Here is a 16,688-nt window from a genome sequence, read left to right as displayed (position 1 = left end):
CACCAAGCCACCAATCACCTCGAGAAGCATTTAGAAGAGGTGGACTGCCCTGTGACTGCGAGAGTGCACGTGCACTGCCGGTCTCCTGCGTTCCACATCGCCGCGCCGGCCGCCAGGCGCCGTGCTGCCAAGCTAGCAGAGACCCCCCTGCCGACGACCAGCGGAACCGGCCAACGGCCGCGCTAGCGTATGCAGTGCCGGAGCCAGGATTGGCTGACGCCCCAGGCGAGAAAAAAATCTAGTTTCAAGCATAGTTTTAAATAGCCTGCTATAGCCCCGCTATAGCTCCGCTAAGTTGTTTGAGCATGTTGCCGCTAAATGATTTCAAGTACAATTTGCCGCTATAGCCTCGCTATAACCCAGCTATAGCTGTTTTTAAGGGTCGCCGCTATATGTCATAGCCCGCTATTTAAAACATTGGTTTCAAGGCATATAAAGTCAAGTTATAACTAATAAAAATCCAAACACAATGTTCAATGGCGGTATTTGTTCATTCACAGTTTAACTAATAGAGTAAGATATATTAAAAGACAATATCTAGCATATATAAATGATACAAAAGATGGTACCAAATCAAAGGATTGATTGATATGAGCCTCCTATGACTGCATGTTCAATAAAGAAAGACATATGATGTCTCTCCTCCAAGGGCGACTAGGGTTCCTGCCGCTCGACAGCAGCGGCGGCGCCATTCTGCCTCGTCCCCTGTGGCTTTAGGTCCATGGGGCGTGGTGGATCCCGGCCCTTGCCGGCAGGAGGACTCTATTTTTAGACATTTATTTGAGTTTTTTGGGCTTATGTCCTACTCAGGAAGACGGGATGGTGGCGTCTCCCTGAAGATGGAATCAGGTTCTCCCTGCCTAGCCCCCATCCTGATGGTGCGTCTAGCATTGTCGGACAGGGTGTGGAGGTGTTTCTTCAGCGGATCTCACACAATTCAGTCGGTGGTTGTATTTGATGCCCTTGTCTTATAAGGCCTTAGTACGACGACTTCTGACTATCTACTACATGCCAGCTCCGGCGAGGGAGGGCGATGACGACGGCATGATTTTGGCTCGCTTCAGTGCTTGTAGTCGTCGTTAGATGGTCTACGAACTCGAATGTAAGTTTTATTATTTTTAGTGTTCATTGTACTGCTATAATTGAAGATGAATAGATTAAAAGTTTTCTGGCAAAAAAATTATAAATTTTGAAATACAAATCAATGCATTCAAGTAATTTTTTTAAAAAAACTTAGCAGGTTTAATAACAAATGCAAAATGTGAATTACTAAATCGGAAACCACATATCTTCTCTGCAAAACAACAAAAGTAAGTAAAACAATATAAAAAGGAAAAGAATTAAAGATCATGTTTGAATCAAGCCTCAAATAGTGACAACTAGCAAGATAAATTCCCTGCAAAAAAAACTAGCACGAGAAAATGGGATTTGAAAATAGTGGCAACTAGCAAGAGAAATCTCTTCATCAACTAGCCTAAGATGGGTCATCTTCCTTTTCTAGACAAAAAGACTTCCGTGCGCAACGCACTAGCAGCTCAGGCTTTTGTGTCTTTCTTGTTCTCATTCACTTTTTTATTAATTGAAGTGGGCTGCACCCCAGGCCAGTGTTTTGTTCAATGGCCTAGCAAGAGGGGTAGGAAGTGGGCTGCGCCCTAGGCCAGTTTTTTTTCTCTAGATATATAGGCTGAGAAATTTCTCACGCCCCAGGCCATTGCTTGGGCTGCCTGGGGCCCAGATCCGCCCATGAGCGTATGGATGTTCTGCTAACCGCCACTCAATTTTTCTCTGCAAGGCGCGGTTCTTTCTTTCATTTTTTAGGTGACTTTTCTTTTTTTAGAATAACTCTCAGGTGGTACTCCCTCCTTTTCGGTTTATAAGGCTCAATTCAAAAATCTCACCAACCAAGATACTCTGCAAAAGCACCCAATTAATTCTCTTGTTTTCCTCAAAAAGTTATATTTACGAATGCATTAATTGCAATGCTCTCTTAATACTTGCATGCAATGATTTAATGCACCTTGAAGTCTGAACATGTGTTGGGGAACAACCAAATTGAGCCTGTAGCGACCAGACCTCAAACAGTCTGATCTCTGTGCTTCGGTGTCATCCCTGGATCAGTAATGCTGACACCACACAGTACTCGGAGGATTTATAGCAGAGTAGCAATCACACACTTATTACATCGAGTGTCTCAAAAGAGAACTTATTACAATAAATATGGCTTAAGGCCATCTAATAACGATAACAGCGGAAGGCTTGGAAGATAAGTGAGTCCATCAACTCCAACGGCATCACTGAGTATAGAACCACGACCTAAAAACTCCTTAATCGTCGTCTGAAAAGTCTGCAACATTAACATTGCAGCCCGAAAACGGGTTAGCACATGGAATATACTGGCAAGGTAACACATAGAGAGTAATGGAATGAAACAGCTATACTATATGCATATTTGGCTGGTGGAAAGCTCTATGGTTACAGTTTTGCGTAAAGCCAAATTTTCCCTACTTAAAAGGAATAAAATTTAATTACTATCATGGTGGTTGTTAAACATTGAGAATGGTTGACAGCATTCTCAATCCCAATTAAGCATCATCATTTTTAAACATAACCCAACAAAATTAATTTAGAGTAACATGTTGAGATTCACATGATAATCCAAGTACTAGATATCAAAACGTCTATAACCGGGGACACGGCTAATCATGATTAGTTTATTTCACTCTGCAGAGGTTTGCGCACTTTTCCCCACAAGACTCGATCGCCTCCGTTTGGTTTCTCGCACTACAGGGTGTTTGAGAAGACGGATGACCGAGACATAGTTTTTCAGAAGCGCTAGCACCTTACGATGGGTAGACCGTACCACCTACATCCCCTACATCTGCTAGTCTACCACTGTAAGAGCTCGCACGACTTAGTCAACTATGCTAGAGCCCATAATAGCTTGTGGCTGCACACGGAAGTTTCTAGTATGAATAGTCTCATGATCCCTTTGAGCCTGGGTGGCGGTCCAAAAGAAAACAGGCAAGTCCTGGAATACCCAGGTGCCTCAATCCACCCAGATGTGTGTTTAAGTTGCCACCTTAGATAAACCATTAATTAACAATCTCACATCTGTCATGGATTTCACTCACCCAATCCACGTCTACTAGCATAGCATGACATAATAAGCAAACATAGAAGTAACTCCCAAAGGTTTGATAATAAACAGGTAATAGGTACTACCTCATCTACTTCCCATCCCACAATTTAATTAGATCCTAATCATGCAATGTGTGAGGATTGATCTAATGCAATAAAACTGGATAGTAGAAAAGGTATGATCAAAGTGTTACTTGCCTTGCTGATGATCCGCGAAACCTAACAATACGAAGTAACAGGCGGCGCACTCCGGGTACTCTATCGCAGACAAACAAACAAGCATACAATATGTACTCATCTAATGCACAGGTAAAACTCAAATAAGAGATCAAACCAGAAGGTTCAACTTAAGAACTCCGGTTGGCAAAAAGAATCAAATCGAACGAAGCAACGAAAGTCAAACGGCGAAAGAAAACAACTTCGTTCTAGTAATCTGGATCTAGGGCAAATTTTACAATAGCAAAATCTTGTTTAAGTTGGTTAAACGATAGAGGGTTTCGAGACGAAACTCTAGGCGCTTGAATCGCCTGATTCCGATAAACGAGCGAAAAGTTAAACTAAAACGAAAATCGGATCAGGAATCGCGATCAGAGAAATCGCGGATTTAATCCGAGAAAAAGAAAAACGACGAACGCCGATTTTTTTTCGGCACGGAAAACGAGGCGCGACGAACCTCGGGCGGCGGGATCGTCGGCGGCGGCTCCGGCGGCGCGCGTGGATCGAGGCGGGGCTGATGGGCTGGGGCGGCTCGGGGCGGCGCTATTTAAAAGCTGCCCCCGGGCGGTGTCCCGCTCGGGTACGGCCCGAAGTCGGTTCGTTTTTTTATTCCGCTCGGAAGAAAAATAAAAAGAAATACTAAACAGACTCCAAAAATTCCGAAATAAATTTTCACGGGCTTCTAAAATCAAGCTGCACAAGGTAAACATTTATTTGGGCCCTAAATGCAATTTTGAAAAACGCACTTTTTTCCTAAATTCAAATAAAACACCGAAAAACTCCGAAATAAAATCTTATTTAATTTTATTATTAAATCCTCAATATTTCTTTATTTTGGGAAAGTCATTTTATTCCCTCTCTCATATTTTTGTAATAGAAATTATTGATGATAAAATAAATAAAATCAAATGATCCTATTCTCAAAATTTGAGAAAAACTCAAATATGAAAATAACGAAATCCCCAACTCTCTTCGTGGGTCATTGAGTTGCATATAATTTCTAGGATCAACCACAATGCAAAATAAAATATGATATGCAATGATGATCTAATGTATAACATTCCAAATCGAAAATTTGGGATGTTACAAATCTACCCCCCTTAAGATGAATCTCGCCCTCGAGATTCGGGTTGGCTAGAAAATAGGTGAGGGTGGTCTTTGAGCAAATCTTCCTCTCGCTCCCAGGTGGCTTCATCCTCCGTGTGGTGGCTCCACTGAACTTTGCAAAACTTAATAACTTTGCTGCGAGTAACTCGGCTGGCAAACTCGAGAATCTTGACTGGCTTCTCCTCGTAGGTCAAATCGTTATCCAACTGAATAGTTTCCAAAGGCACTGTGTCTCTCAATGGTATGTCAGCCATCTCCGTGTGACATTTCTTTAACCGAGAAACGTGGAACACATCATGTACTCCTGACAATCCTTCGGGCAATTCCAACTTGTAGGCCACTTCTCCCATACGCTCCAAAACTCGATATGGTCCTACAAATCGTGGTGCTAACTTCCCTTTAACTCCAAAACGCTTTGTTCCTCGAAGTGGAGATACTCGAAGATAAGCTCTGTCTCCGACTTCGTAAACTGTCTCCTTGCGTTTAGAATCTGCATAAGTTTTCTGTCTGGACCGGGCTACCTTGAGCCTATCGCGAATCAACTTCACCTTCTGTTCAGACTCTTTAATCAAGTCAGGACCAAACAACTGGCGGTCTCCAACTTCGTCCCATGACAACGGTGTCCTGCACCTCCTTCCGTACAAAGCTTCGAAAGGGGCCATCTTTAAACTGGTTTGGTAACTATTGTTGTAAGAGAACTCTGCATATGGCAAATTATCGTCCCAACTAGATCCATAATCTAGTGCACAAGCTCTCAGCATATCTTCCAAAATCTGATTGACTCTCTCGGTCTGTCCATCTGTCTGTGGATAAAAAGCTGTACTGAATTCTAGCCTGATTCCCAAAGTTTTGTGCAACTGCTTCCAGAACTTTGAGGTAAACTGGGTTCCTCTATCTGGTACGATACTCCTCGGAACTCCATGCAGACATACGATCCTGGTCATGTATATCTTTGCCAACTTAGCACTCGTGTAAGTGGTCTTTACTGGGATGAAATGAGCTACTTTCGTCAATCGATCGACTACAACCCAAATCGAGTCATAGCCTGAACGAGTCCTGGGCAATCCCGTGATAAAATCCATGCCTAACTTATCCCACTTCCATTTGGGTATCGGCAATGATTGTAACAATCCTGCTGGCTTCTGATACTCTGCCTTTACTCTCTGGCATACATCACAAACTGCTACGTACTCCGCAATATCCTTCTTCATTCCGGTCCACCAGAAGATATCCTTCAAATCCAAATACATCTTGGTATTTCCTGGGTGAATCGAATATGGTGAATCGTGTGCCTCTTGCAGTATCAACTTCCTGATCTCCGGGTCATTGAGCACGTAAACACGGTCTTCAAACCATAGGGTGTCGTGCTCATCCTCACGAAATCCTTTAGCTTTTCCTTTGCTCAGTTTCTCCCTTATAGCGGCAATCTCTTTGTCAGTTTTCTGAGCTTCCCTGATTCTATCCATCAAAGTTGACTGAATCTCCAATGCTGCTACATAGCCTCTCGGAACTATTTCCAAACATAGTTCACGAAGATTTTCTGCTAACTCCCTTGGTATTTCTCCCGTCATTAACGTATTAACATGGCTCTTACGGCTTAATGCGTCAGCTACTACATTAGCCTTTACGGGGTGATAATGCAATTTCATATCATAATCCTTGATAAGCTCCAACCATCTCCGTTGTCTGAGATTCAACTCCTTCTGTGTGAAAATGTACTTCAAACTCTTATGATCCGTGTACACCTCACAATGATTTCCAATGAGAAAATGTCTCCATGTCTTCAATGCATGCACTACGGCTGCTAACTCCAAATCATGCGTGGCATAATTCAACTCATGAGGCTTCAGTTGTCTTGAGACATATGAAACAACTCTCCCTTCCTGCATAAGCACTGCTCCAAGTCCTCGACGTGAAGCGTCGCAGTACACCTCATAATCCTTGGTCTGGTCTGGCAAAATCAACACTGGTGAGGTAACCAAACGTTTCTTCAACTCTTGGAAACTAGCCTCACATTCCTCCGTCCATATGAACTTGGTATCTTTCTTCAACAGCTCTGTCATAGGCTTCGCAATCTTTGAGAAATTCTCAATGAATCTCCGGTAGTATCCTGCGAGTCCAAGAAAACTCCGGATCTCTCCAACGGTAGTTGGTGCTTCCCACTTGGTCACGGTATCTACTTTGGTGGGATCAACTGCTATACCTTCTGCAGATATAACGTGTCCGAGGAATCCTACTTCCTTCAACCAAAACTCACATTTCCTGAACTTGGCATATAATTGATGTTCTCTGAGCTTTCCAAGTACCAAACGCAAATGCTCCTTATGTTCCTCTTCATTCTTCGAATAAACCAGGATATCATCAATGAACACTACGACGAACTTATCCAAAAACTCCATAAACACTTTGTTCATCATGTTCATAAAATAGGCAGGTGCGTTAGTCAGACCAAATGACATAACGGTATACTCATACAGCCCATACCTGGTGGTAAAAGCTGTCTTAGGAATATCCTGTTCTCGAATCTTCAACTGGTGGTATCCTGTTCGCAGATCGACCTTGGAAAATACCTTAGCTCCTTGCAATCGATCAAATAGATCATTGGTCATTGGCAGTGGGTACTTGTTCTTGATCGTTACTTCATTCAATCCTCGATAATCAACAACCATCCTTAACGATCCATCCTTCTTCTCCACTAGAAGTACTGGCGATCCCCAAGGTGAAGAACTGGGGCGAATAAATCCCTTATCCAGTAACTCCTTAATCTGCTTCTTAATTTCCACCAAATCCTTTGCTGGCATCCTGTATGGTCTCTTTGATATTGGCCCTGTGCCTGGCAATAGCTCAATCAAAAACTTAATATCTCTATCCAGTGGCATGCCTGGCAACTCCTTTGGAAATACATCAGGAAAATTCCTTACCACTGGTACTTCCTCCTACACAACTCCTGTTAAGTAATTTACTTTGGTCCTCTTTGGCACATGTCGGGATACATACTTGATCCTTCTCCCTTCTGGTGTGGTAAGCAAAATTGACTTACTAGCACATTCAGTATTCCCTTCATACTTTGATAACCAATCTATGCCTAATATCACATCCAATCCTTGAGATTCCAATACTATTAGGTCTGAGGGAAAAACATAGTTACCAATCCTTAATGGTAACCGATCACACCATAAACTAGCCACATACTCTGCTCCGGGCGAGGTTACTAACATGGGTGACCTAAGGGCTTGGGTTGGTAGGTTATACTTATCCACAAATCCCCTTGAGATGTATGAATGCGATGCACCAGTATCAAAAAGAACGAGTGCAGTAAATGACTTAACCAAAAACTTACCTATCACTGCATCAGGCTGAGCTTCAACCTCCTCCACGCTAACGTGGTTCACCTGTCCCCTATTAAGAGGGTTCGCCTTCTTCCCAGAACTTCCATTGCTATTTCCATTTTGTAATTCAGGACATTCATTTGCATAATGTCCTGTCTTCGAACACTTAAAGCAAGTGATTTGGCTTAGGTCCTTCTTGGCTGGGGTTGAGGGGTTGGTGCGGTTCTGGCCGTTGCTTCCTCCATTGCCATTACCATTTTTGGTGCCATTGTGATTGTGCGAGCTACCTCCTCCATGGGTATGCTGAAAATGTCCTCCCGGTCTAAGGGTAAAACGTGGCTTCTGCTGAGCTCCTGAATTGTACTTTCCTTGTCCATACTTCCTCTTGCGATTCTCAATTTGCTGCTACTTCCCTTCAATCATAAGAGCACGATCTACCAACTCCTGGTAGTTGTTGAAGGTTGCTACCATCAACTGCATGCTCAACTCATCATTCAGTCCTTCCAGAAACTTCTCCTGCTTAGCTGCATCCGTAGCGACGTCATCTGGGGCATAACGTGCTAGCTTACTAAATTCCTCCACATACTGGCCAACTGTCCGTCCTCCTTGGCGCAAGTTGCGAAACTCACGCTTCTTCATGGCCATAGCTCCTGCTGAAACGTGTGCAGTACGAAAAGCCTACTGAAACTGGTCCCGTGTGACAGTGTCGACTGGGAAAGTGGTGGTGAAATTCTCCCACCATGATGCTGCAGGTCCTTCTAGCTGATGTGCGGCAAACTTCACCTTCTCCGCATCTGTGCATCTTGCTGTGGTCAACTCCCTAGCTGTCTTGCGGAGCCAATCATCTGCTACTATCGGCTCGGTGCTACTGGAAAACACTGGCGGATTCAGCCTAAGAAAACGGGTTAAGTGGTCAACAGGTGGTGGTGGTGGTGGGTTGTTGTTGTTGTTCCCCTGATTCTGATTCTGGACTAGCAACTGCATCAATGTGTTCTGTTGCTAGATCAACTGGGTGAGCTCCGGTGGAAAGGTAAATCTGGGGTCACGTCTCGGAGGCATCTGAGGGTTTAGAAAATATGAGATATAAGAATAGAGGGGGTCTAAAGAGAAAACACTACCCATATGCACATGAGGCAAAAGCAAACAATTCACTTCAATCAGTCAAACAAGGGCATACAATCGATCTATCTATCGCAAAAGTGCTCGAACTACTATATTTACATGGTGGACTACTACTACTGATGAGGTGGTCTACTAGAAATATTCTTCGGTCGTTGACTCCATAATATCTGCTCCAGCTTCATCAACATAGTCATCATCGCTACTATCTGCTTCCGAGTCGGTGCCGTCGATGATGATGTAGTCTTCCGGGCTAATTTCCTGGGGTTCTTCATCTTCATCTACTGGCATAGGGCCTCCCATAAATATTCCAATCTTCTTGATCAGGTCGTCATTCTTCTCCACCAATACTTCAATTTCCTCTTCATAATCTTCACGTGTAGCCTTGAGTTCTTCCTCCAGTTCCTTGATTCTAGTCTTTGCCTTCTTCAGGTCTATCATGTCGGCGCACATCTAGTTCTCCTGTCGTCGAATGTGCTGGTTTAGCTCCTGGATAAAAGCTGCGATTGATCTATCCTTCTTGGTGCTAACTATCTCCCATTGTTCATCTCGGTGCCCACAAATCTGGTAGATAGTATCCTTGAGATCCTTGCGGCAGACTTCTCCAATGCGTCCCATGGCGATGGGAGCTGCCATGCTCTTTCCTAGACTCCAAGTTGGTGCATCAAAAGAAAATTCTATGAGCTCAGTGACAGGCATGAACGTCCTTCCTGGTACTTGAACTTGAATCATCCAGCGCTCTTCTTCAGGTAAAGTGGCGTTGTAGGTTCCCGTGAAGCTTGATACTCCTATGTTCAGGTATCTAGTGACTTCCTTCAAGTGACGTCCAAAGGGTGTATCTTCATCCGGTTGCATGAACTTGTTCATTGCATCCGCCATCCTAAAGAGTAGAAAAGATGAGAGATCAGAAGAGAAGAGAGTGAATAGTGATCTAGGTCTTGTGCTTAGTGGTCGTGTCCTACAGTCAGCGTGTGCTCTGATACCATCTATGTAGCGACCAGACCTCAAACAGTATGATCTCTATGCTCCGGTGTCATCCCTGGATCAGTAATGCTGACACCACACAGTACTCGGAGGATTTATAGCAGAGTAGCAATCACACACTTATTACATCGAGTGTCTCAAAAGAGAACTTATTACAATAAATATGGCTTAAGGCCATCTAATAACGATAACAGCGGAAGGCTTGGAAGATAAGTGAGTCCATCAACTCCAACGGCATCACTGAATATAGAACCACGACCTAAAAACTCCTTAATCGTCGTCTGAAAAGTCTGCAACATTAACATTGCAGCCCGAAAACGGGTCAGCACATGGAATATACTGGCAAGGTAACACATAGAGAGTAATGGAATGAAACAGCTATACTATATGCATATTTGGCTGGTGGAAAGCTCTATGGTTACAGTTTTGCGTAAAGCCAATTTTTCCCTACTTAAAAGGAATAAAATTTAATTACTATCATGGTGATTGTTAAACATTGAGAATGGTTGACAGCATTCTCAATCCCAATTAAGCATCATCGTTTTTAAACATAACCCAACAAAATTAATTTAGAGTAACATGTTGAGATTCACATGATAATCCAAGTACTAGATATCAAAACGTCTATAACCGGGGACACGGCTAATCATGATTGGTTTATTTCACTCTGCAGAGGTTTGCGCACTTTTCCCCACAAGACTCGATCGCCTCCGTTTGGTTTCTCGCACTACAGGGTGTTTGAGAAGACGGATGACCGAGACATAGTTTTTCAGAAGCGCTAGCACCTTACGATGGGTAGACCGTACCACCTACATCCCCTACATCTGCTAGTCTACCACTGTAAGAGCTCGCACGACTTAGTCAACTATGCTAGAGCCCATAATAGCTTGTGGCTGCACACGGAAGTTTCTAGTATGAATAGTCTCATGATCCCTTTGAGCCTGGGTGGCGGTCCAAAAGAAAACAGGCAAGTCCTGGAATACCCAGGTGCCTCAATCCATCCAGATGTGTGTTTAAGTTGCCACCTTAGATAAACCATTAATTAACAATCTCACATCTGTCATGGATTTCACTCACCCAATCCACGTCTACTAGCATAGCATGGCATAATAAGCAAACGTAGAAGTAACTCCCAAAGGTTTGATAATAAACAGGTAATAGGTACTACCTCATCTACTTCCCATCCCACAATTTAATTAGATCCTAATCATGCAATGTGTGAGGATTGATCTAATGCAATAAAACTGGATAGTAGAAAAGGTATGATCAAAGTGTTACTTGCCTTGCTGATGATCCGCGAAACCTAACAATACGAAGTAACAGGCGGCGCACTCCGGGTACTCTATCGCAGACAAACAAACAAGCATACAATAAGTACTCATCTAATGCACAGGTAAAACTCAAATAAGAGATCAAACCAGAAGGTTCAACTTAATAACTCCGGTTGGCAAAAAGAATCAAATCGAACGAAGCAACAAAAGTCAAACGGCGAAAGAAAACAACTTCGTTCTAGTAATCTGGATCTAGGGTAAATTTTACAGTAGCAAAATCTTGTTTAAGTTGGTTAAACGGATAGAGGGTTTCGAGACGAAACTCTAGGCGCTTGAATCGCTTGATTCCGATAAACGAGCGAAAAGTTAAACTAAAACGAAAATTGGATCAGGAATCGCGATCAGAGAAATCGCGGATTTAATCCGAGAAAAAGAAAAACGACGAACGCCGATTTTTTTCGGCACGGAAAACGAGGCGCGACGAACCTCGGGCGGCGGGATCGTCGTCGTCGTCGGCGGCGGCTCCGACGGCGCGCGCGGATCGAGGCAGGGCTGATGGGCTGGGGCGGCTCGGGGCGGCGCAATTTAAAGGCTGCCCCCGGGCGGTGTCCCGCTCGGGTACGGCCCGAAGTCGGTTCGTTTTTTTTATTCTGCTCGGAAGAAAAATAAAAAGAAATACCAAACGGACTCCAAAAATTCCGAAATAAATTTTCGTGGGCTTCTAAAATCAAGCCGCACAAGGTGAACATTTATTTGGGCCCTAAATGCAAATTTTAAAAAACTCACTTTTTTCCTAAATTCAAATAAAACACCGAAAAACTCCAAAATAAAATTTTATTTGATTTTATTATTAAATCCTCAATATTTCTTTATTTTGGGAAAGTCATTTTATTCCCTCTCTCATATTTTTGTAATAGAAATAATTGATGATAAAATAAATAAAATCAAATGATCCTATTCTCAAAATTTGAGAAAAACTTAAATATGAAAATAACGAAATCCCCAACTCTCTCCGTGGGTCATTGAGTTGCATAGAATCTCTAGGATCAACCAAAATGCAAAATAATATATGATATGCATGATGATCTAATGTATAACATTCCAAATCGAAAATTTGGGATGTTACAGAGCCTTATAAAATGGAAAAACTAAAATTTTGAGATAAGCCCTATAAACCGGAAATGAGAGAGTATTTTGCGGCTGCTAGAAGCCCACGGCCCACTTAGAGCATGTAAATCAATCTTTCCTTTACAAATTGCTAAGCTGACTAGATTTCTCAATTAATATGCTAAGTTTTGCTAAAAAAATAAAATGAAATGCTAAGTTTTTCTCAAAAAATAAATAAAATGCTAAGATGGCAAGTTAAACTGAAAAAGGTTGTTCGTAAATTCCAGGTAACATGCACATATCGATAGCAAAGACCCCATCATGTTTAAGAAGAAAATAAATTTTAAGCATGGAAAACGACAGTTTCCATGTATAAATATTGGATTTTATGTTGTAATTAAGAGAGATTAAATATGATCACAAATGGTTTGCATTTATATTGATATTTTTCAGGGGGTGGAGCATACTTTAAATTTTTTCACATGGAAGACATTTTTATCTATTCGAATAATTTATAGAAGATAGATGAACACTTCATTTGACATACTTGAACATTTGCACAGACTATGGAACTTATTTTAAAAAATATTGTGAAGAACATGTTTCGAAAATTCTATTTTGTGTACAAAAATATTTTATTTTCAAAGTAAATATAAAATTAGAACGGTATAGCTACTTAATATTGTAAATGTACCTTAAAATATTAATCGGGCCCATCTAGAGCTTGGACCAGCATGTACCTGGTGCACTTGTCTCAAAAAAATGAACCTGGTGCACAATGTTTTGTAAAGGAAACACAAAAAAGATAAAAATAAAAATAAAATAAAGAACTTGAATAAAAATATTGAAACTTGATACAAAACCAAATCGAGAAAATGACCACACTAGAACGGATATTGAGAAAATCATGCAAACCTAGCAAAAATGTTTTATTCCTCCAGGCCACGTGGGAACGACCGAAACTGCAGGCGAGCGCTCCTTATCGCTCGCAATAGGCAAGATATATCGTTTGCGTGCTAGGCGCACCCAAAAAATAAAGTTCAAACGAGTAGGTTGGTTGTTGCGCGACTGTTTTGTTTAATTTTCTTAGAACAACAACTTTGCTTTATTGATTTGGTAAAGAAAGTTCATATATGAAATGGCCAAAACAACTACCATCAAGAGTGAAGAGAGTTCCCTAGTAAAACCGATCTTTCCATGTCGTTGTTGCCAAAACTACAGAAGAGTCGCCCACTGAAAAAGCGAGAATCTCAAATCGTTGGACTTACCATGATCGGAAACACACTTCTTGCAAGGCATGTCGTTAGGCTGATACTTTGTAGCTGGACTGACAACAAAAAAGACAGAGACTATGAAAGACAAACACTAAGAACCACTAGTTCCATGGAGTGGATCATGGGCACACCATGATGCGATGATGGTTCCATGTAATTTTATTCCCTATGACGATGCTTCTACCACCGGGATGCTGCCCACACAAACACAAATCGCACAAAAGAGGGGTTTAACTATATGTCACACATTGATATGTGGCTCCCCTCACCTCCCAGAGCCAAAATGGCTAACAGAGGCAATAGGAATCATCGCTAAAGATTGGAACACTATCGCCTGATTTGAACATGATGGGTCCATTTACACCAATGCCAAAAAGAAATCAAATATATGGGCATGGCTAAACGAGGTCGGCGCGGTGGCCGGATGGGGAGCCGTTGTAAAAGAGGGTAATGAATAGGGTCTTCGAATGGTAGAATCATAAGGTGGTCCGGTGCCAATATCATGGAGGAGGAGACGGTCCGGTACTTGAACCAAGAAGAAAGAAGAGCGTATGATAACGACAGCAAGGAGAACAAGAGAAAGAGTGTTGTTTGTACCTTGTGTGCAGGGGCGGACACAGGATTTGGCTAAGCCCCAGGTCCTAGGCTAGCTACAGTATGGCTACAGTGCTACTACAGTGTTCATGATGATGTACTCAATGCAGTTTTGCTTCTTCACGCCCAGGGCCCAGGCTCCCCTGGCCTGGGTCCTGGATCCGCCACTGCTTGTGTGATACATGCGCGTGCATGCATGGTGCTCGGGTGTGTATATTTTTCGAGGCGTGGTAGATTATCTGCACATTAGTGGAGACATGCATTGCACGTGCATGCATGGTGCTTGGGTGTGCATATGTACCACGACTGATAGATTATCATGCATTAGTCGAGACATGCATTGTGCGCACTCGACTATTAGAAATATAATAATCATTGTATTTTCAAAATTCTAATATATGTTCTCTAGGTTTCATAATCTACCGTGCACATATTTCTTTTTTCAAAAGGTAAAGCTCACTAAACTTTGATCAAATTTATAGAAAAAATATCTATGCCTATAATGCCAAACATCTCTATAAAAAGATGTCTCGTGGTATGCATAATGATATGCAATTACTCCTGCAGTTGAAGATGTTTTTCTCTCTAAACCTAGCTAGTCAAAGTTTAGGAAGCTCAACATCCAGAAAGATCAATACGCACTATATATACGGTAATTGGCTTTGGCTCAGGTGTATATGCACCCATTGTCCAAATACATATTTTGAAAATTTTAAAAATTACGATGAAAAATCCCGCATGTAAATCCGGATATTATGTGTGCGTGCATAAAGTTTCGGTGGAAAAGGACATTTTTGTGGCTTGTGTAAAAAAGGCAAATTTCGATGCTTGATTATAGCTATTCACGAGGCATTTTTTTGTCTTTTTTGTACATGCCATAAAAAATGATTTTTTTTTCACCGAAACGTTGTGCACGCACATATAATGTTCAAATGTGCACGCGGGGTTTTTCCTTGAATTTTTTTTTACATTTTGAAATGTGTATTTTACATGTATTTCATAATAGGTGTATATGCACCTATGAGCCAAAACGCTACTATGGAATAAAGTACTCTCTCGGTATAAAAATATGTTGCATGTTAGGTTTTGTAAGTACCTTGGCATCCATCGGTGATGTAGGGATTGCCATCGTATCCTTTGGAGCAGTTGCACCGTGTCCGCTGGTAATCGTCCTCGTTGTAGACCACGATGTTGTTGGCGCTTCACTAGTAGAAAACAGGGCTTTGTTCATAGAGCAATATTCACATCAGTTCCGGTTCAGTCACGAACCGGGACTAATGTGAGCACTGGTCCCGGTTCGTGCGGCTAAGGCATTAGCCCCGGTTCATCTGAGCACTTTAGTCCCGGTTTAAGACACGAACCGAGACCAAAGGGTGTGATGCCCTTTAGTCCCGATTTGTGTCTCAAACCGTGACTAAAGATTAGACCTTTAGTCCCGGTTTGAGACACAAACCGGGACTAAAGGGCGCCCTTTAGTCCCGGTTTGTGTCTCAAACCGGGACTAAAGTGATGGGTTTCGTAGTAATTTCAAAAAATTTCCTACGCACACGCAAGATCATGTGGTGCATAGCAACGAGAGGGGAGAGTGTTGTCTACGTACCCACGCAGACCGACTGCGGAAGCGTTGACGCAACGTAGAGGAAGTAGTCGTACGTCTTCACGATCCAACCGATCAAGCACCGAAACTATGGCACCTCCGAGTTCGAGCACACGTTCAGCTCGATGACAATCCCCGGACTCCGATCCAGCAAAGTGTCGGGGAAGAGTTCCGTCAGCACAACGGCGTGGTGACGATCTTGATGTACTACAGCAGCAGGGCTTCGCCTAAACTCCGCTACAGTATTATCGAGGACTATGGTGGCTGGGGGCACCGCACACGGCTAAGGAATAGATCACGTGGATCAATTTGTGTGTTCTAGGGTGCCTCTACCTCAGTATATAAAGGACCAAAGGGGGGAGGCTGGCCGGCCACAAGGGGCGCGCCAAGAGAGTCCTACTCCCTCCGGGAGTAGGATTCCCCCCCATCCTAGTTGGAATAGGATTCCTCGGGGGGGGGGGGGGGAAGAGAGAGAGGGGGCCGGCCACCTCTCCTAGTCTTAATAGGACTAGGGGAGGGGGGAGGTGCGCAACCCACCTTGGGCTGCCCCTTTCTCCTTTCCACTAAAGCCCACTAAGGCCCATATGGTTCCTGGGGGGTTCCGGTAACCTCCCGGTACTCCGGTAAAATCCCGATTTCACCCGAAACACTTCCGATATCCAAACATAGGCTTCCAATATATCAATCTTTATGTCTCGACCATTTCGAGACTCCTCGTCATGTCCGTGATCACATCCAGGACTCCGAACAACCTTCGGTACATCAAAATGCATAAACTCATAATATAACTGTCATCGTAACCTTAAGCGTGCGGACCCTACGGGTTCGAGAACAATGTAGACATGACCGAGACACGTCTCCGGTCAATAACCAATAGCGGGACCTGGATGTTGGGGAACGTAGTAATTTCAAAAAAAATTCCTACGCACACGCAAGATCATGGTGATGCATA

This window comes from Triticum urartu, chromosome 2A (assembly GCF_056163025.1).
Source record: "Triticum urartu cultivar PI428250 chromosome 2A, HENAU_Tu73, whole genome shotgun sequence".
NCBI lineage: Eukaryota > Viridiplantae > Streptophyta > Magnoliopsida > Poales > Poaceae > Triticum > Triticum urartu.
The sequence above is the reverse complement of the archived record's forward strand: the minus strand, read 5'-3'. Positions refer to the sequence as shown.